Consider the following 20,271-nt stretch of genomic DNA (forward strand, 5'->3'; position numbering starts at 1 on the left):
TCTATGGGGCTGCTTGTTTCCTGTGTGCCCATGTGCCAAGGAAGGGCTCCTTACATCATCTGAGGCAAGCGTTACTGCAGCGGGAGGGCAAACAGAACACCTGAAACGGGTGGGGAACTTGTAGGGCCCCCCCCCAAAGTTTTGGCTGCTACAACTCCCATCAGCCTTAGTCAGCATAGCCAATGGATGATGGGAGTTGTAAGTCAAAACATCTGGAGGACCACAAGTTGCCCTCCCCTGGTCTAGTAGGACCACTCTGCCTAACTCCCAAATGTGGCCTGATCTGGTTCTCCCAAACCAAAAAGGACCCAGCGATTTGTATACAAATGGGCATCCATAGAGGATGTGCATAAGCCAATAGAAGTTGTTGGTTGTTGTTTTTAACATTTCTTCTCATGCTTGTACAGACCAGATCAACAGAGCTATTTTTCTTTTACTTGTCCCATCAAACTGAGCATAGGTCAGAGAGAGCACTGAGCAGCATGGTGAGTGGACCCAGGCCTCAGCTTCCTAGAGTGTGGAGTAGCAAACTGAGAGGATTTTAATGTCTTCTGTTTTTCCCCATTCTCCCCCCTCTTAGTGTGTGTGTGTGTGTGTGTGTGTGTGTGTATATAGGGTATCTTCTCTTGTATTTAATGAAGCTAATTAATTGTAGAGAATGTTATATTTTTTATCAGGTTAATAAATATTTCCCCCCAGTTTAGATATTTTAAATTTGTTTTACTTTGTCCCTTTCACACAAGGGATGAAACACTGCTCTGAAGATATAGTTTAGCTAGAATGTGTACCTCCACAGAATCGTGTCTAATTCTGTAATACATGACACACTGTTATCCTTTAAGACTAATTTCAGATATCAAGATTATCATGTGTGAAGCAGCCTTACATTTCCTGTTTTAAATATAGCCAGTCTGTAACCCAGAATTCATTAGTCATTCTACAAAAATGTATGGGGAAAGTCGCTTAAAACTCCCTTAGACTGACATCCAGATAATAGTCCAGAGTGGTGTAGTTTAATTATTAACTCCAGGATTTGGATGGGTAACATGGAATCTGTCTCAGTAAACATGGCCTACCAAGAACCTTTCACCAGATACCACCATTTCATGGGTAGGGAAACGGTGAGAAGGGGCAGATTGCCAATCACTCAGGAGTCAAATATAAATCATAAAATCATAGGATTGGAAGTGGCCTACACAGAGTCCAACTCCCTGCTCAATGCCGCAAGCCTGATTGCCAGGCGGTCTCCCATCCAAGTACTAACCAGGGCTGACCCTGCTTAGCTTCTGAGATCACACGAGATCAGGCACATCCAGCTAAATATATCGAGGGAGAAATATTTAATTAGTTTTAAGATAGACAACAGGTAGCAGTATTAATTAAACAACTGATATAAATATTTAGACCAAATACAAGTAACTCTAATGCTAACTAATTACAGTCCAGTTATGAGGACAGTGACAGTTACTTTCATAATTTCTTGATCTCCTGTGGCTGGGCTCTGGTGCTGGATTTTGACATTTCCCACTGGCTGAGAATTGCTCTTTCTGTTTCTTTCCCTGTGTCTATACCACTCTGCTGCTTTCCCTTATCTTCCTCCTGAGGCACTCTTCTTTCCTTGGCCTTATCTGCTTCTCCTACTGTCTTTCTGCTCCAGCTCCAGTACTGTTTAAATTTGCATCCTACTCTCTTTTCCCTCCATTCTCTGTCCCTCACACTTCCACAGCTTACATTCCAATGCCTTTCGGAGCAATTATTACAGTAATATTTCTAACCCAGGGATAGGCAACCATTTTGGGCCCACAGGCATGTGACAATTTTTTTCAGGGCCACAGGCACATTTTATTGTCCCCGCCCTTCCTTGATCCCCAATTTTCTTGCCCCCCTTTCTTCCTCCTTCTCCTTTCTACTCAGGGTTTCCCTCCCCTGCCGCTGCGCCTTTCCCCTTTTTCTTTCTCCCTGTTCCCACTTCTTTTGCCCCCCGCAGCCTCCCTTACCACTGCTGCTTCCGCCTCCCTTACCACTGCTGCTTCCGCCTCCCTTACCACTGCTGCTTCCGCCTCCCTTACCACTGCTGCTTCCGCCTCCCTTAACACTGCTGCTTCCGCCTCCCTTAACACTGCTGCTTCCGCCTCCTGCTGTGCTCACCTCAGCAGTAGGAAGCAGGAGGTCCACAGATCATGTAATAAGTCTTCTGATTTGCTGAATTCCTGCTTCCTAGATATTTGAGCACTGCTGGAGGCAGAAGCTGCAGTGTGGGTGAGAGGGAGGAACAATGGGGATGAGTCTGGCAGTTGCACTTGTGGGAGTCCTGTCCAGCACCAGGTTGCGGACCCCCTGCTTTAACTTGTGATCTACATGGCAATAAAATAATTTTAGGTTTGGGAATACTCCCATGTCTGGTATGTAACGTCAATGGTGTGTTCAATTTTCATAGTGATTTCTCATTTTTGTTCTTAAGCCTTTGACTTGAGTAGCATACATCTCTATAGTAGAGTGAAAGGCGGTAAAAGTTTGGCCTCTGCCAGTTCAAGGGACTGAATAGAAAGACAAGTTCCAAGGCTTCTTGGTGTGTCAGTGCACTACAGAGATTATGGGCCTGCCCCCTTTCCTCCTTCAGCTGCTTGGCACGTGTTAGGAACCTTATAGAGCAAGCAGAGAATTAGGTACCACACTGCAGGCATGGTGGGATCACCTGACACATTATGGTCTCGAGGAACAGAAGTGGAGAATATTGTAAAGGAAGTGGTACTGGAGGGTATTTAGGGATGAGACAGATTAGCAAGAGATATGATGAAAGAGTGTGGGGGCTCTTGGCTACAGGATGGTTCTTCTGTGACGTACTTAAGCTTGGTAATTGTGGTCATCCCTTATACAGGTTCTGTAAAATGAAAGTGAAGGTGTAGTTCCTAGCTTCTTTCAAATAGCATGCCTGATACTCAACATATGGGTAGGTCCCTTGCAATATTTGTTAAATTTATTTATATTCCACTCTTTCTCACAAGGAGCCCACGGTGACTCTGTATATTTGCATACTGATTTGCAAGAAAAATGCTTTAAGGCTTTTTGTTCATACTGGGAATTAAAGGTAGATCACCACTGCTGAAACATAAAAAGAGTATTCATACATAGATGTAAATCCTGTTGAATGGTGAGAGTTGCTACTGACTAAAGGCTGAAGTGCTAAATGTTGAAATTTACAGCATTAGATACACTCCGCTTTTAAAACTCTATTTCTGAAACAAGCCTATTTTTATATTTAATCAGAAGGGTGAATCTTTTGAATTCTCACTGTGAGTTCACTAGTTGAATACACACACACATGCACACGAATAAATTATTTATTCATTATTATTTATTAAGCTATGTTTAATCCACCCAATAGCCAATGTTCTCTGGGTAGATTATAAACAGTTGAATGACTAAAATGTCATACAAACAGTTAAAAATATAAAATACAATACAAATATTTAAAAGAATGAAATGCAATACAAAACAACAAACAGCACAGCAATAGATAGAATAGCCATAAAAATCTAGAACTAGGTCTCTAAAATGCTTGGGAGAAAAGAAGCGTCATTGACTGGCACCAAAAAGATAACAATGTAGGCCCCAGGCAAACGTCTAAGGGGGGTGCCACAACCTGCTGAACTAGTTTCAGTGGGGGCATATGGAGGAGGGACTCTGAAGATGACCTAAGCAGGTACATACAGGAGGAAATGTACCTTTAAATACTCTGGTCCCAAGCTGTTTAGGGCTTTAAAGATCAATATCAACACTTGGAATTGCGCTTTGAAATGGACAGGAAGTTGGTGCAGCTGATGAAGCACTGGCATCACATGATCAAATCATTTATCATAAAATGTGAGAATCTTTCTTGGTAGATTATATTCCTGATGAGTCATGACACTTAGAACTTTTGTGTGGGTAGGTTGGTTTAAATCAAGGTGAATTTAAATAAATGATTTAAATTGCTAAGAAAAAGGGCTGAATATCAATTTCCTGAACACTTAACATTTAACACCTAACTTCGTTGCTATAACAATTAAAACTCATGTGTTTAAAATTAAATAGAGCTTTATACTACCGCTGAGCAGCCCACATACCTTTTGAGCTATAGACTTTTATATCTGCGTAGGGTAGCAGTTATGAAATGGCTTGTGTCCTCCTGAGCACTTTCCAGAAGGAAGGGCTGGTAGATAGTTGGCAGGTTTTTTTCTCCATAACATAGAAAGCAAACGGCAGGGGTTTTTTTGGTGACTGTCTAGGTAGACATAACCTACACAGTAGTAAATACATAATAATACATGATGTATCGCAGGGTGGGTGGACTTCAGACTCATGTGATCTGTCTGTCTTTTCGCCAGAGCTCCAGAGCCACTAGCCAGAGTCCATCACGAAATGGCAACACAAGGGCTGGAGCTGAGGCCAGTCACAAAATGGCAGGTCAGATATGAGCTCCCCTGAATTCAGTAGGTCTAACAAAGATTTCAGGCATTCTCAAGACACCAAATTTAATACCTAATTCTATGCCTGTTTAACTGTGTGCCGTGTAGCTCCCAGTGGAATGCCTGGAGCACAACTCTTTTTGGCTCTTAGGAGCTGCCATAGGGGGCTGAAGGTTTTTGGTCTGAGGAGATTGGGAGAGACGTCTGTGGGGACATGAGAACTAGCGCTAGAAAAGAGGTACTGGGGGGATTACTGGGAGGGAGGGCACAAAAAGAAACCATCCAGAGAAAACCATGGAGCAGCCACCTTCTGCCCTTACACAGCAGCATTTATTCAGCAGCAGCGCACTGCCAGGTTGTGTGGCAGAGCCTGAGGCCTTCACATGTGTCCCAGGACTGTATAGCCAGAGACAGGTTTGAGAGACTGAATGCTCACCTTTGTGTAATTCCATTTTTGGACTCCATCCACTCCTGTTTTGTTGTTTGGAGATGTACTTTAAACTGCATGCCTTATCCGTGTTCCTCCTGCTTCCTTCCCTCTTCCCCCCGCTTCCCTGTAAACGAAATCCTTGCTTTCGTTTTTCTGTTCTGTTAAGTTTTCCACTGGTTGTTTTCCCTAAATCCTTTCAAGGAATGTGGGTTCGTGGGCTGAAGGCCCTGCTTTGGGGCCCAGGCATTCTTCCCTCTCATTTATCCCCTGCACAACAAGGGATGATGGGAAGGAAAATGTGTTGCATTTGGAGGCACTGTGACGTTTGCCTTAGATGTTTGGGTGAGGTGTGCATAGTGGCCCTTGCATTACCCTCAGTTTATCTCCCTTAATATTTAAAATTGTTAATATTTTCCCTTCACTTCTCCCTTTGAGTTTACTTCTCCTGATATGGCAACTGCTGTGTTGCTTGATTGGTGCGGTTGGGGGAACTGATCCCACTCAGGCTGTTACAGTAGATAGCATCCAAACAGATCAGGAGTGCTTTTGAAATCCATCCTGAATAGCCTGTAGATACTGAGGACCGTTAAAGTAAAAAAAAAAAAAATTTTTAAACAAATTCTAAAATCTATGATTGCTGCTTTAGTTGAATGTAGTGTGGATGGTGCATTGTCAGTTACCTCCCAAAACCCCACTAAAGTCACTGAGTGGACCCTGACTTGCACTAGAGCACCAACTAATACTCTGCAGAGCAAGTAATCCAGTTGCCTCCTCAGAGGATTTCTAGCAACTACCTCTCTTATCACAGGAAGGCAAGAATATTTGAGATGTTCTGGATGTGATAGATCTTTCCCGTAGCTTTGCCTCACCAGGAACCATTCTTAAAGAGGCTGTGAAGGCACACTGTGAGACCTGACCCTATATTCAATTAGTGCAGCTATTCCTCTCCCAGATGGTAAATACTTTTTAAAGTCTGAATTGGATCACATAACACAGATCCTACCTGAGTGGTCATGTTCTGATGCAAAAAGAGAGAAGATTTTGGACAGTTTGAAGCCTCCAGCTGCTGATGTAACCAGTGCATTAAGAGATCACTGCCCTAATGCCACAAGAAAGGATTGCTTAAAGAAGACCCTTGAAGACAAATGTAGCCCTGCTTACAATGGAGAGGAACTCTATTTTAAGTTCAAAACTTAAAATCCTGATGAAAAGGCCCTTGATTTTCTCCAATGATTAGACACATTATTGAGGAACCTGAAAGCCCAAGGAGAGATTGAAGCATCCAGAACTGCCCAGATAAGGATACAACAGGGGTGGGGAACCCTTTTCAGCCCAAGGGCCACATCTGGTCAGGCATAACCTTTCAGCTGGTGAGCATGGCCAAAACTAAAATGGGTGTGGCCAAAGCAACACTCTCTATTTCCCATTCTCTCTCTTCCCCCATCTTGGGGCTGAGAAAGGGATGGAGAAAGCTGACAATCCAAGGTGAGATTCCCCTGTTCCTGCTTTGCCAGGTTGCTTAGCTTCCATGTTGTGTGTCGAGAAGAGAAAGGATAGGAACGCAGTGAGCTGGTGATGCATGAGAAGATAGCTATCTTTCTTCTTTGCCAGATCATTCCCCCACTCCCAAACACATGATCTTTGTGTATCTGTTGGATTTCCAGAGGATTTGCTCTGTCTGTCTGAATGGCTCCTATTTCAACATATTTTCTATACTGGGAGAACTCTGTTAAGAATTAGAAAGGTCTCCAAATCCTTAGGAGATGCCTATTTATAACTTGTTCTCCTGCTACCAAGAAGGGAAGAATGGACAGAAGATGAAATATCTGGAATTAAAAAGGGGCTTCCTAAAAAAATTACTCATCCTACCACCTCAAGCAGAGGTTGAGATTGTATATGTAATAGCTTTTTTTTTCCCAAACAGCCCCAAACCATGCTGGTGGATCTTCCAAAGAACAGCAACTTACCTGACTCCCTGCTTGTGACTAGTGAAATCATTACCTTCCGATTGCCAGTAACTGTCAGATTGACTCCTAGGGTGAAAAACCAATTGACTCAGCCTCATACAGTTTAGCCTTGGGTACCCATGGCAAATCTGTAGACTGTACATCTAATGGATCCTAAACATGAAGGACATAGTGACACTCTCAATCCAAATCTTTTTAATTTCTACAACTCCCTTCCCCCTTCATGCTGGAATGATCATCTTAGGAAGAGAATGGTGAAGAGGACCAATGTATTAGCTGGGGGCTGAGGCTGACTTGTGTTACTTGCTCTTAGCCACAGCTGTACATGCCCCACCAGCCACCATCAGACTAAAAGCTTTTGACAACATCCTTTACCAAAGTCTCCTGAGCAAACTTGGCAGTCATGGAATAAGAGGACAAGTCTTCTTATGGATCAGTAACTGGTTAAAGAACAGAAAGCAGAGAGTAGGAATAAATGGTAAATTTTCCCAGTGGAGGGAAGGAAATAGTGGGGTCCACAGGGATCTGTGTTAGGACTGATGCTTTTCAACCTGTTCATAAATGATCTGAAATTAGGAGTGAGCAGTGAAGTGGCCAAGTTTGCCGATGACACCAATTATTTAGGGTGGTTAAAACCAAAAGGGATTGTGAAGAGCTCCAAAAGGGTCTCTCCAAACCGGGAGAATGGGCATCTAAATGGCAAATGCAGTTCAATGCAAGCAAGTAGGAAGTGATGCACGTTGTGGCAAAAACCCCAACTTCAAGTATAGCCAAATGGGATCTGAGCTAGCGTTGACGACTAGGAAAGAGATCTTGGGGTTGTGGTGGACAGCTCAGTGAACATGTCAACCCAGTGTGCGGCCACTGTAATAAAGGCAAACACCATGTTAGGCATAATTAGAAAAGGAATTGACACTAAAACTGCCAATATCATACTGCCCTTATACAACTCTATGGTGTGACCACATTTGGAATACTGTGTATAGTTCTGGTCACCTAAGAAAAGGTATTGTAGAGCTGGAAAAAGTGCAGAAAGGGGCAACTAAAATGATCAAGGGGCTGGAGCATCTCTCCTGTGAGGGAAGATGGGATTGTTTAGCTTGGAAACAGCTGGGATTGTTTAGCTTGGGGAAAAAAGGAGGGTGAGGGGAGACATGATAGAGGTGTACAAAATTAAGCATGGTGTGGAGAATGTGGATAGGAAGACATTTTTGTCCCTCTCTCAAAATGCTAGAACCTGGGGTCATCCTGTGAAGCTGATTGGTGGGAGATCCAGGACAGATAAAAGGAAGGACTTCTTCACACAGTTGAGTAGTTAATCTATGGAATTCACTACCACAGGATGGCCACCAATTTGGATGGCTTTAAAAGGGGGTTGAACAAATTCCTGGAGGAAAAGGTTATCAAAGGCTACTAGGTTTGATGGCTGTGTGCTACCTCCAGTACCAGAGGCAGTGAGCCTATGTACACCAGGTGCTGGGGAACATGGGCAGGAGGGTGCTGTTGTGCTCATGCTCTGCGTGTGGGTTCCTGGCCGACAGCGGGTTGGCCACTGTGTGAACAGAATGCTGGAGTAGATGGACCCTTGGTCTGATCCAGCAGGGCTCTTCTCATGTTCTTAAGGCAGAGGAGCTGCTGGTGGAAGGCTGCTAGCAAGCCATTCTTGTGGCTGACATCATCCAAACCCAACTACAAGGCAAGAAAGCCAATTGAATCCTCATCAACAACCATTGCAGATTATGCATATGCCCAGAAGCAAGTTTCCATCCCTTCTCATCTTGCCCTGTATTGCATGCATGCAAGACTGGAATTATAGGAGAAAAGGTAGCATAACGTGACAGCCACACTTAAGATCGGAAACACAGGTAACAGTTCCTGATCCACCATGACTCATTCTTCAGTCAACATTCCTCGATGGCCTTGTAGGCCCCTTCCAACCCTACTATTCTATGATTCTATGATTCCCACCTCTGATCTATTGTCATATTTATAGTGCTTGACCTCCAAAAGTCATGCATTTTTGCCCCTGGTTTGTTTTTAAATAGAAAGTCTTTGTATCAAACAGACTAGGGGTCATGGATTCAGTTTTAAGTGATTTTGAGTTTAGATTTTTTTAATATACTTGTATTCAGATATAATTTTAAAGTAGGTTATTTTTAAGGGCCATCTAATTCACTATATTTTGATTTGGACTTTAAATGATTTAAATACAAATATGGTTTCAATTTTTTAAAAAAGCTTGTTGCAGGTCTGAGGGCTACATCCAATGTTGTGCGAGTAGGCCTTTTCCTTCCTCTCCTCCCCCCACAAGTCCCCCACACCTGCTCCAAAAGGTCCCCCCAACCCTCCAAAACAGATGTGGTGGAACAGGAGCTTCAGGGGGGAGCAGGATTTGTTCTGTCAGGAGATGGACACAATCGGATTTCACTCTGATTTTAATCTTACCTCTGTAATCTTCTGTTTCCTTTTTACATAAAATATGGATAGGGAAGGGTTGATGCAGTGGCTCTTTATGCAAGTCTAGGATCACATCCACTGAGCTATCTTCATGCAGATTCTGATGGCAGATGTTTATCTAAACAGTAAACACAAAATGTGTTTACTGAAAAATATCCTTACTAAGATCTTGGAAAGCAGTTTATAACCTTCCGTTTCATTGAAATGTCAAAGCCAGAGCCATTATTTTGTCTGTTTGTCTACATGTTTGCTTTGAGTGCTAAATTTAATATTTTATGGGGGAAGAAATCAAAAGTACAGTATGTTTCGTATCTCAAACTGGTCAAACATGTTCCCTCCTGTTATAACCAAAATGATGTATGAATTTTATATTCTGTCAGATGTCAATTGGTGTTTGCAGAGTAAGACGTCTGTTTGCCTACAAGGAAAACATATTGAAGAAGAAGGAATGTTAAGAACTTTCCATTATAGCAGGATTAACAATGTAATTAATAAATGGTTCCAACATCAGTATATCTTCTAAAAATGTGCTTTGTAGTGCTCTGGGGCCTTACACTGAAGTAGTAAATCTGTATCTGGGCTGTGCCACTTCAAACTGTAGGTGAGGAATCATAAAACTGCATGCTCCTCCAAACAGAAAAAACACCCTGAATGTAGAAAACTAGATGTCAGAGAGAAGGCTAAGCTAGCACCATTCTCCCTGATATGCTAGTTTCTCTGTGGAGAGATTTTTTTTGTAAGAAGGTACATTCAGTCATGTGAGCCTCGCTTGTAGTCTGAAGCGGCAGTGCTCTGATACAAATTTACCACTTAAATGAGAACTTGGCCTTCAAATGGAGCCATATTACTACTTGCTAGTTGGGTACAGTGGCCAGCACATTGATGCTAAAGATATGCTGTAGTAGTAGTAGTAGTATCAGTGGCAGCAGCAGATTATTATCTAACAAGTGCTTTCCCAGGAGGCTGCTCCAAGTGGTCCGGAGCCTGGTCGGTCCTGTGGCTCCGGAACCACTGGAGCATTCTAAGGCCTCCTGTGAGGCTTTGGCAAGGCACTTTGCAGATAAAATTGATCAGATTAGGTGTGTTACTCTGCACGCTGTGGATACAGTTAGTGAGCAAGAGGCGGCCTGTGGCAAACCAGTTTTGTGGGATCGGTTCCAGCTTCTTCCTCCTGGTGAAGTGGACAAGGTGCTTTCATCTGTAAGGCCGACCACCTGCTTACTTGATCCTTGCCCATCTTGGGTCATTATGAGCTGCAGAGAGAGACTGGGTGAGGGGATCAAGGCGGTGGTGAACTCCTCCCTTGAGGAGGGAGTGATGCCATCAGCCCTCAAGGAGGCAGTGATAAGACCGCTCTTAAAGAAGCCCTCCTTGGATCCTCAAGTTCTGAACAACTTTCGCCCAGTCTCAAATCTGCCATTTTTGGGCAAGGTGATTGAGCGGGTGGTGACGGTGCAGTTGAAGGCACACTTGGAAGAAACTGATTATCTAGACCCATTTGAACCCATCGGGCTTCAGGCCTGGGCATGGGACAGAAACGGCCTTGGTCGCCTTGGTGGATGATATGAGGAGGGCTCTGGATAGGGGTGAATGCTCCTTCCTTGTTCTCCTCGACCTCTCAGCGGCTTTTGATACCGTTGACCACGGTATCCTCCTGGACCGCCTGGAGGGGTTGGGCATTGGAGACACTGTATTGTGGTGGTTCTGGTCCTTCCTCTCCGGCAGGTACCAGAGGGTAGCACTGGGAGAGGAGGTTTCGGACCCGTGGCCACTTACTTTTGTGGTGCCACAGGGTTCCATCCTCTCCCCGATGCTATTTAACATCTATGTGAAGCCGCTGGGGGCTATCAGCAGGAGGTTTGGGGTGCAGTGTCATCAATATGCGGATGACACGCAGCTCTACCTCTCATTCAAATCTTCACCAAGGTTGGCCGTAGAATCCCTGTCCAAATGTCTGGAGACGGTGAGTGGCTGGATGGGGAGGAATAAGCTGAAGCTGAACCCTGACAAGACTGAGGTACTTTTGGTGGGAGACAAGAGAAGGCTGGGGGATGTTGACCTGGTGTTGAATGGGGTACGGCTACCCTTGAAAGACCAGGTCCGCAGCCTGGGGGTCATTTTGGACTCCCAGCTGTCCATGGAGGCTCAGGTGTCAGCTGTGAGCCGGACAGCGCTGTATCAACTCCATCTGATACGGTGGCTGCGCCCCTTCCTTCCCGACCATCTGCTCCCATCGGTAGAACATGCCCTGGTCTCCTCTCGTTTAGACTACTGTAATGCGCTCTACGTGGGGTTACCCTTGAAGACGGTTCGGAAGCTGCAGCTGGTACAGAACGCGGCGGCTCGCCTGATTAAAGGCAGCCGCCGGCGAGATCACATCACTCCAGTGCTGAAGGAGTTGCACTGGTTACCAGTTGTTTTCCGGGCCAAATTCAAGGTGTTGGTTTTGACCTTTAAAACCCTATATGGTTCTGGCCCAGCCTATCTTAAGGAGCGCCTCCAGCAACACCAGACAGGCCGCTTAACAAGATCAGCCTCGGATGGCCTTCTCTCTGTCCCATCAGCCAGGACAGCTAGACTGGTGGGGACGAGGGAGAGGGCCTTTTCTGTGGTGGCCCCCACTCTGTGGAACTCCCTCCCTAGGGAACTCCGTCATGCCCCTTCTTTAATGAGCTTCCGTCGTGCATTAAAAACGTGGTTGTTCAGGCAGGCATTTGGGGTGGGTTAGGGTATTTTAAAAAAAATTGTATGGTAGAATTTTATTGTTTTAAATTGTTTTATGGTATGTTGTACATCGCCCAGAGTGGCTGGGTGACCAGTCAGATGGGCGATTAATAAATTTAATAATAAATAAATAAATAAATAAATATAACAAGTCATTTGAATGCAGCAAGATGGCTGAATAATGAAATGTTTGCATTATTGTATATTCAGCTATGAAAAAGAAATGTAATAGAAACCCCTTGAGAGGCAATTAGTGCTTAACCAAATAAGTCCCAATGTGGTTGGTGGATTGGTTAATTTTTTTAAAAAGCAGGAATAAACTTGATGAAATGATTTCATCAGCAGTAGGTTAGCATAAAGCCTAGTTAGACATGAGTAGAAAAATCACTTGGCATGATCAAACATTTCTTTAGTCAGAATTTATTCATGGAAAAGATCTTAGTCAAGGCTTTATTCCAGGCCTTAACAGTGTATGATCTGCTAGCAGAATGTAGCCCTCTTCAGTTTGCAGCCCACCAGGAATTAATCTCACCTTGATAAGGTGTGTCCTAACTTCTTTTAAGAAAACAAAGGAAGTAGCTGGCCGAGGAAAGAGGCTACGATGAAATCCAAGAGTCGTGCTTCAGCATCTTCTGCAACATCTCAGGGTGCACCCCTTGAATGGTGTCCTGAAGCCACATCCCAGATGAGTGCAGAGCAAAATGCAACTTCCCTTGGTTTGTGCCACTTCCTTTCTGGGAGGTTTGGCCATCCCATACGGTGGCTAAAAGAAAGGAAAGGACATAACCCTGCTTGCCCACTCCCAGTTTGGCAGCCTTAAGAGGGCATGTTATGTGTGGTCCAAGCAGAATAAGAGATGTGAACAGAGGGTAAGCAGAAGGACTGTGTAGGTTAGTCCTTGCAGCTGGCTTGTGACTGACTTCGTACTTGGTGAGAGCCTGACTTAACTTTGCATGCACCACTGTGGAAAGCTTGTCATCATAGTCCCTACAGCACTTAGAAAATATTGACTGGTTCATTACAGAACTTTTTGACACATGATTGACTCTGTTCAAATGTTGTTAATACTCTGAATAATGGTGCATGAAAAAGTGTGACACTGGCTTGGCCCTTCATATATCCCTCTTATTTTTGTATTGCTGATATTGTTGCATGAACATGTTCAAAACAACTGTAAGTGCTTCATGGTGTGTTCCTCTTCACAATAGAAGTGCTTATCTTGTTCAGTGGTGATGCATTGCAAACAGCAATATTTGTGTTAAAGGTCTGTACTTGTGGGTGGGGTGGGGGAGGAAAAAAAAATTCAGGAGAGGCAACCAAACAACTAGTGAACCATTTGACCCCTGTGGTCTTCTACCAGCTTCTGTTAATTTGTAGCTGAACTCTTTTTCCCCCCACTGGTTCTTTTTCGGAGAAGTTTAACTGCTAGAGTTCTGGAAGTTGTTAGTTAAAAAGCAGAGTAATTCAAATTTTACTCCCTTGAGGGTCTCTTATCTTGAATCAAGCCAGTGACTGTTCTTTTACCACTTCATGATCTTGACTATCATACAATCTAGATAAAAACTTTCATCACACATTCTTGGCTATTTCCTTTTAAAACTGAAGGGGAGTGATCTTTAAGTTTACTTCATATTTTATTTCAGCCATTCTACAAGATTTCTGTGATGCTGCCTACAGCATATAAGGAGTTTATAGTTCTAAGTATATAGAGTGCTTCTCAAAAGTAACTCTAATCAATGTGTACTTGAGAACTTGGCAAGTTTGCTCTAATAGCTGTAGGAATATAAGCTGACACAGGTTTTGGCCTATCTTGAAAATGATTTCTTGGATGTTCATTCTTATGAAAATAAATTACCATTAAACCTATGGGTTCCAGATTCTAAATAAATCTGCTTAGGATCAGACTGAAAGACACCTTGTAAAGCAATAGCAATCCTAAGAATGCTTGCTCAGCAGCAAGTCCAACTGAGTAAGTAGGACTTACTCCATAGGACGTATGCCTGAAATTGCAGAACTGGATACTTGAAAATTAAGAATTAATACTTGTATGCACAATTCTTAATTCTGTCCCTTATAAATAGATCATTTACCAGGCAATTCCTCTGTGGAGGGAAATATAATCAAGTAGTCAAAAGTTTTTATTGTCATACAGGCGGAAAAGCAAAATTAAACTTATTGGGCATATGCAAAACTGGAACTTCCTAACTTATAACTACTTTGATTGGGCAATTCGTGTATCAATGTGTTTGATATCTCGGCTTCCTATTAAAGAATAAAAATCTCACAGGTGTAATATACACCAATAGTTTTTTCATTAGCATGCAGTACAGAAGTTAGATCAACCATCCCCAACCTGGTGCCCTCCAGATGCATTATGCTATAACTTCCACCAGCCCCAGACAATGCATCTGGAAAGCACAGGTTGTGGAGGGCTGCGCTGCATGTCTGAGGAAGGGGGAGGGAATAGTGGGGTTCCCTTTACCTGGGGGGGGGTGTCTCCCTCCCTTCTTCTAACCAGTGTCTATGCTCCTGCACTGGTGAAGTTCGCCTCAAAATCCTTGTTTTCCACACACCCCTGGATGACTACAGAACTCCTTGCCATCGGGTCTGCCTTTCCTAGTCACCAGGTCAGGTGCTTTGGCCAGTGTCTCCCCTCACACTTCCACCTTTAGGATCTCACCCACAGCCCTCTGTTGGTGTATTGTGATGCTTCACCACTCTGTCAGTCGCTGCCACCAATAACCCTTTCAGAGCCGCTTTCTTCCTTTTTGGGAGCACAGGCCAAGCAGCCAGCACGTGGGGGTTATTCCACGAAACCCCCCCTAATCACTAGAAAAGGAAACTGTCTTTTAAAACCAAAAACGAAGAAGGTTTATTTGGTACAACAGGATTGGAAACAGGAACTGGGTTGGGATGAGGAAAGGATATCAGGGATGATGATTAAAATAAGGCAACAGTATAATTCTTGCTTGTAGCTGTATATTCAAAACCCTTCACACCTTCTCTCGCACTATCTGACGCACTCTCTCTACCCCACAGACTGTCGCACTGGATGTTCTCACTGTTATCTCCCAATCACATCTCAGACTTCTCTAGCTGTACCGAATCTACCTTCCTCCCAGACTGATCTGACTCCCTAGAAGCAATCGCCCCGCCTTTTTCTGCCCAAGCTCTTCTCCAATCACACTGCATTCCATTCTCACTCAGCCACTCCCCCTTTCTTCCACCTGCCAAACTGTCATTCTGCCCACACTCTGCCAAACCCCACCTCACACTCACCTGTCAGTCATTCCAGATACATACCAGCCACCATACATATATACAAGCTTTTACTACTTACATATTGTACATGTAGAATCACCACACATACTCCCAAACAACTTTTAGTGGGTGGTGGAAAACATCCTGTAAGCAAAATTTGCAGGACTCCGGAAATCAGGGTTGCCAGTGTACATTCACTTCTGGTCCTGCCACGACATGGATGCCCAGCATAAAGATTTGCCCTCCCCCTCCTTCCTCCAGGTTTTCAGTGAATTGGAGAGAATGTAGGGAGAAGGGCCTCTTGCAGAGCTCAGGAGGCCCTCTTGAGTTCTGGCATACACAGAGAACTGAGGAAGTAGTTACTACTTCTACTTCTAGTTATTCTGGGTCCTTCAACACTGAGAATCTAAGTAACCAGAGAATGAAAGGTGAATCTTGGTACAGATTGTAGAGGGTGTTGAAGCTGCCTGACTTTCTACAGCTTAACTGTGATGTGGAGAAACATGTCAAATCCTTGTAATAATTCTCGCCTCGCTTAACGAAGGTGTGGAGCGCCAAGTATCAGTTTCATAGATATAGTGATAAATGCTTTAGTGGTCTTATGTTATTTCTCTAAATATTTGTGGATGAGCCATTCATAGGCTTTTTCCTCCTTTTTCTTCCCTTGCCCCCCTAAGAAAATTGGGAAGACAGTGTGCCTTTTTAGAACACTGGGAAAATGCTTGGGTAACTGTGTTGTAAGCCTGCCAAACCATCAAAATGCTCTTGAACGAACTATTTAAAAATAAGGTAACCTTTAAAAAAATGTTGCAAGATTAGGCAAATTCGTAAACAGAGCAAGTGAAATTTTCCAGTATCCTAAATCAATTAGGATCTGATTTGGCATGTTTGGGTTATGTGTACTTCTAGTTTTAATTTTTCCACTACCATCCCACAAACTCCATTTATACATATAAGCAGTTTGTGTGTGAGATGCCTATTTAAAATATATGCTTCTTGGGATAGTTACCTGAAAAGAGTATTGCAACCTTGAAGTTCCTATTTCCATTCATTATGTTACTAATTAATTTTATGGAAAAATGTGTTTTTATTTTATTTTTTAGAAATAGGAAATCTTCCACCCACATCTCTACTGAAGATGTTTTAGTAAGCTCTGCAGCATAGCCCTAGACTTAAGGCGTCTCTACACCTCCAGTTTATTGCACGTTCGTGATTGGCCACTTGCTGAATTGTGTCGGTCCATTACATGATGTCGTCATTGTCCAGTCATTAACCCACCATTTCTACCCACCTATCCTCTGTTTTCCTCAAACAGAAAAAACATGGTATTTTTCCAAATATGTGCAGATGGAGCGCCATGATGGAGTGCGGTTGTGTTGGATTGTTGGGGGTGCGGTCATGATGGCGAAGGCGATGACAACGGGTTGTGGGGTGTGTCGCCTTCTCGTGCCTGCACCACTTTGGGTCCTTCTCATTTTCGGCCTGCAGCGTTCTGAACAAGGCAGCAGGTTGGCAGAGCAGCATGCCAGCCTTCCGACCTGCCGGGATGCCCCCCTTCTGTGCATTCCCAGCAAGTAAACGGTTGAGTAAACGGCAGAGATTGTCAAAAATACTGAACAGAGAGGTGGGGAGGGGATTGGTAGGGGGACTGTCTGCGCCTCAGTCCCCATCCACCAGTAACGTGCAAGGGGAGGGAAAGGGGCAGGAACCAGGGAGGAGCTGTCGCTACACCCCAAGCACGTGTAATGCTTCTTTGCTGAAAGGTGGCAGTGCCTCTGAGCGGCGTCACCACCCCTGTGAGAAGGAAAGAAACGAAAAAGAACATGATGGGGACAGCCTTCTAAAGAGAATGACCCAGTCCTGCGATGATACTGGATGGGGAAAGAATGGGCTTTGATGTGGAATTCTCTGGCTGTGTGATGGAGCCCTTAGAAGATGGTCCTATTTCTGGTGGTGATTTGTGTTTGTTAAGAGTACTGCTTGTATGATCTGGGGGTTCCTTTGGGGATACAGTGTGGGGCCAGGATTGCATTCTAGAAACTGTCAGTTTTTAGGTTTGCAAAAACTGACTTGAGGTGAATTTGAGCAATTGTGCTCCAATTTTTGTTCTTTGTTTCTGATTGACAGGAAGAAATTGGAATGCATAAAAAAGCACCAAAGAGGGATCTAAAAAGGTTGCTGCTGGGCATTTGTAGATCAGAAGCCAGTGACAAGCCAGACATAATGTAAAATGCATGAATGTATTTAATGGGTCTCTTTTACTTTCAAAATATGTGAGTGTGTGAGAGAGATCAAGTTTGGGACCAGGGAGAGAGGGATTTACCCTTTCCTGCCCCCATGCTGTGATCTCAGTGAAAATCCCCCCATCCCCAAACTGCTAGTCACCTTCAGCGGGGAAGTTGCTTTTGCTGCAAATGGCAGCCTCTCTGCTGGATTCAATAGCAGCTTGGTGTGGGGGTTCTCACAGGGGCCACTACACAGGAGAATGGGGTTTAAAAAAAACCTCAGGTCACTAATTTGAAATTGATCATTTACAATGCATGATTTAAAACTAGTGGCATCCTGTGGGAATAGATGTTGTGTTACAACCACATTTAAAGATATAATGATTAATGGATCCTGTTTAAGTGGAGTTGGGTTAGGATTAAAAAACAGGTGAACAGCTAGCATATTTGCAACTCTGTAATTACATAGAAAGGAAAAAAAGCCTCAAGGACTTCTGAGAGAAGCTTTAAATTGTCATGAAGAATTAACCATGAAGGAGTCCAGTAAAGGATTGACAGCTAGAATTTATAATGCAGTATTGACTGTAGGTTTAAAGGGTAAGACATTTATGAATACTTGGGAAAATGACTGAAAATCAGTAAACACAACAAAAATTGTGGTATATCTTTAGTGAAGGACCAGTTTTATCACAGTGCTCAGACATTAGACAGAGCCAGTGTAAGGTTATAAAGTTCCACTCTTAAAGGCGCCCTACAAATAATTATAAGTAAAATATTACATGGTATGTTATTCCTGCATGACAATTTAAGATTGATAGGCAAGGAACAGATCAGTGTTGGCACTATCAAGAGGGAAATGCAGATTTTTACCATATATGGTTGAGTTGTCCTAAGGTGGTACAATTTGGGGAACAAATAGTAAACATACTTAAAGTTAGGTTATGAGATACCATTAGACCCAATTGTTATATTATTAGAATATGTGAAAGAGGTATTGTTAAGTAAATATCAGAAGTTTGCTTGGAATTTATTTGCTCTAGCCAAAATATTAATAGCCACCAAATAGAGAAATAACAAGGTACACGCTGTTAAACGCTTGTTATTGAAACTATGGGAAATTGCAAAAATGTTAAAATTAACAGAGTATGTACAAATAAGAGACAGGAAGAAGGAAGGTGTTTTTTTTCAATAACTGGAAACCTTTTTTTTAGAGTTTGAATCAGAAATACAATTTGGTAAATTGATAAATATAAGACATATTAAGGAATGATGAGATTTAAATATTAGATGTATGGTTAGAATAGGGTTAAATTTATGTATTGGTAGTAGTTGTATAGTATTTATAGTATTTTCTTAAAAATTGTAGACGCACTAATCACGTTCCTAATTGTATATATTGGAATATTTACCAATCTTGTAAAATGTTAGTGTTGTATTTTGTATATGCAAAGTTAGTGTTGTAAATTGTATATATTAGAATATTTACCAATCTTGTAAAAAAATTTTTTACAAAATTTACCAAGATGCAAATGTATTTGCATTTTATAATATGTAATTTAAAAATTATAGACCACAGTCCCAATCATGATTCTCTCTCCCCCCCTTTTGCCCTCACATCTGCAATTTTGAAAGTGAAAAAAAGACCTGTTAATGCATTCGCATATTTAACATCCTGTCTAGTTTAGCGCCAAGTGTGACTGTCTTGGCTAGACTGCTAAACTAGACAGGTAAACTGCATGAGGAGGGATACAGCAGAGAGTTATGAGAAGGGGAAAAATAAAAAGCAAACCATATGTTGAAAGTAGAAGTGAAAGAGGGATCCTGGATCTGACACTGAAGGCCTAGAAGCTAGTAGCACTTACAGGCCTTAAAACAGGGTAGGCAACACTGAGTGAAATCCAATGTAAGTCCTACTTAGAGTAGACACATTGAATTGAATGGGATTTAAGTTAGTCATTCTGAAGTCCCATTCATTTCATTGGGCCCACTCTAAGTAGGACTTGCATTGGATTCTACCTTTGGTGCCCTCCAGATGTTTTGGACTATGACTCATACAATCCCTGACTATTGGGTTGTGCTGGCTGTGGTTGATGAGAGTTGTAGTTCAAAAGATCTGGAGAGCACCAGGTCACCAACCCTTGCGTTAGAAGCTTGCGAAACTCTAGGAATCAAACAGATGTTTAGCGCTAAAATCCCTAAGATAATGTACTGAGCTAGCAGTAAGTTTTAATACTTTCATATGGCTATAAGCCAGATTTGGATAGCTGTTGAAGATGAGGAATAGAGATTTGTGTTCTGAACTCCAATCTGCCCTTGCATTTAGATATTCACTCTAGGCTGATCCAGCAGAAGATAAAAAGGATATATAGGTGAACTTAGTTTAGTTTTTAGGGATTAGTAACCCACTCCTATATTTTTTTACTCAGATGTAAGCCCCACTCAGTTCACTAGGACTTGCTTCTGAAAAGTATGCACAGGATTACTTGGAGGTCTCATTGAACTCATTGGCTCCTACTTCTAAGTAGTATGCATAGGTTCAGATTGCAATGACACATGTTGCAGTTACAAATTGTAGCACAAATAATGTAAACTGTACATAATGTAAAGTGGGACTGCTCCTAGGTAGTGCTAAATCCCAAATCATTAGCTTAATGTGTAAATTACTTAGCAAGTTTGCATTTTTGGTAGCAAAATATCACATATTTGCAAAACTCTCTCTGAATTTCACAGTCACTGCAACTCCAAATATAGAAAGCAGC

General features: G+C 42.8%; 1 protein-coding gene across 3 annotated transcripts in view; it reads left to right on the forward strand.

Annotated features, from left to right (window-relative positions):
• Positions 1-20,271, forward strand: part of B3GNT2 (UDP-GlcNAc:betaGal beta-1,3-N-acetylglucosaminyltransferase 2) — a 31,377-nt gene that overhangs the window by 2,491 nt on the left and 8,615 nt on the right. The window contains exon 1 of one of the 3 annotated variants that reach the window (XM_084822891.1): positions 4,614-4,686. The exons of the other annotated variants lie outside the window; for them this stretch is intronic. The gene's annotated coding sequence lies outside the window, so the exon portion shown is untranslated. Of the gene's footprint in view, positions 1-4,613; positions 4,687-20,271 lie in introns of those variants that run through there. 3 annotated transcript variants of the gene reach the window in all.

The sequence above is a fragment of the Heloderma suspectum genome, chromosome 1 (assembly GCF_057233095.1).
Source record: "Heloderma suspectum isolate Gila_16-S chromosome 1, 16-S_ref, whole genome shotgun sequence".
NCBI lineage: Eukaryota > Metazoa > Chordata > Lepidosauria > Squamata > Helodermatidae > Heloderma > Heloderma suspectum.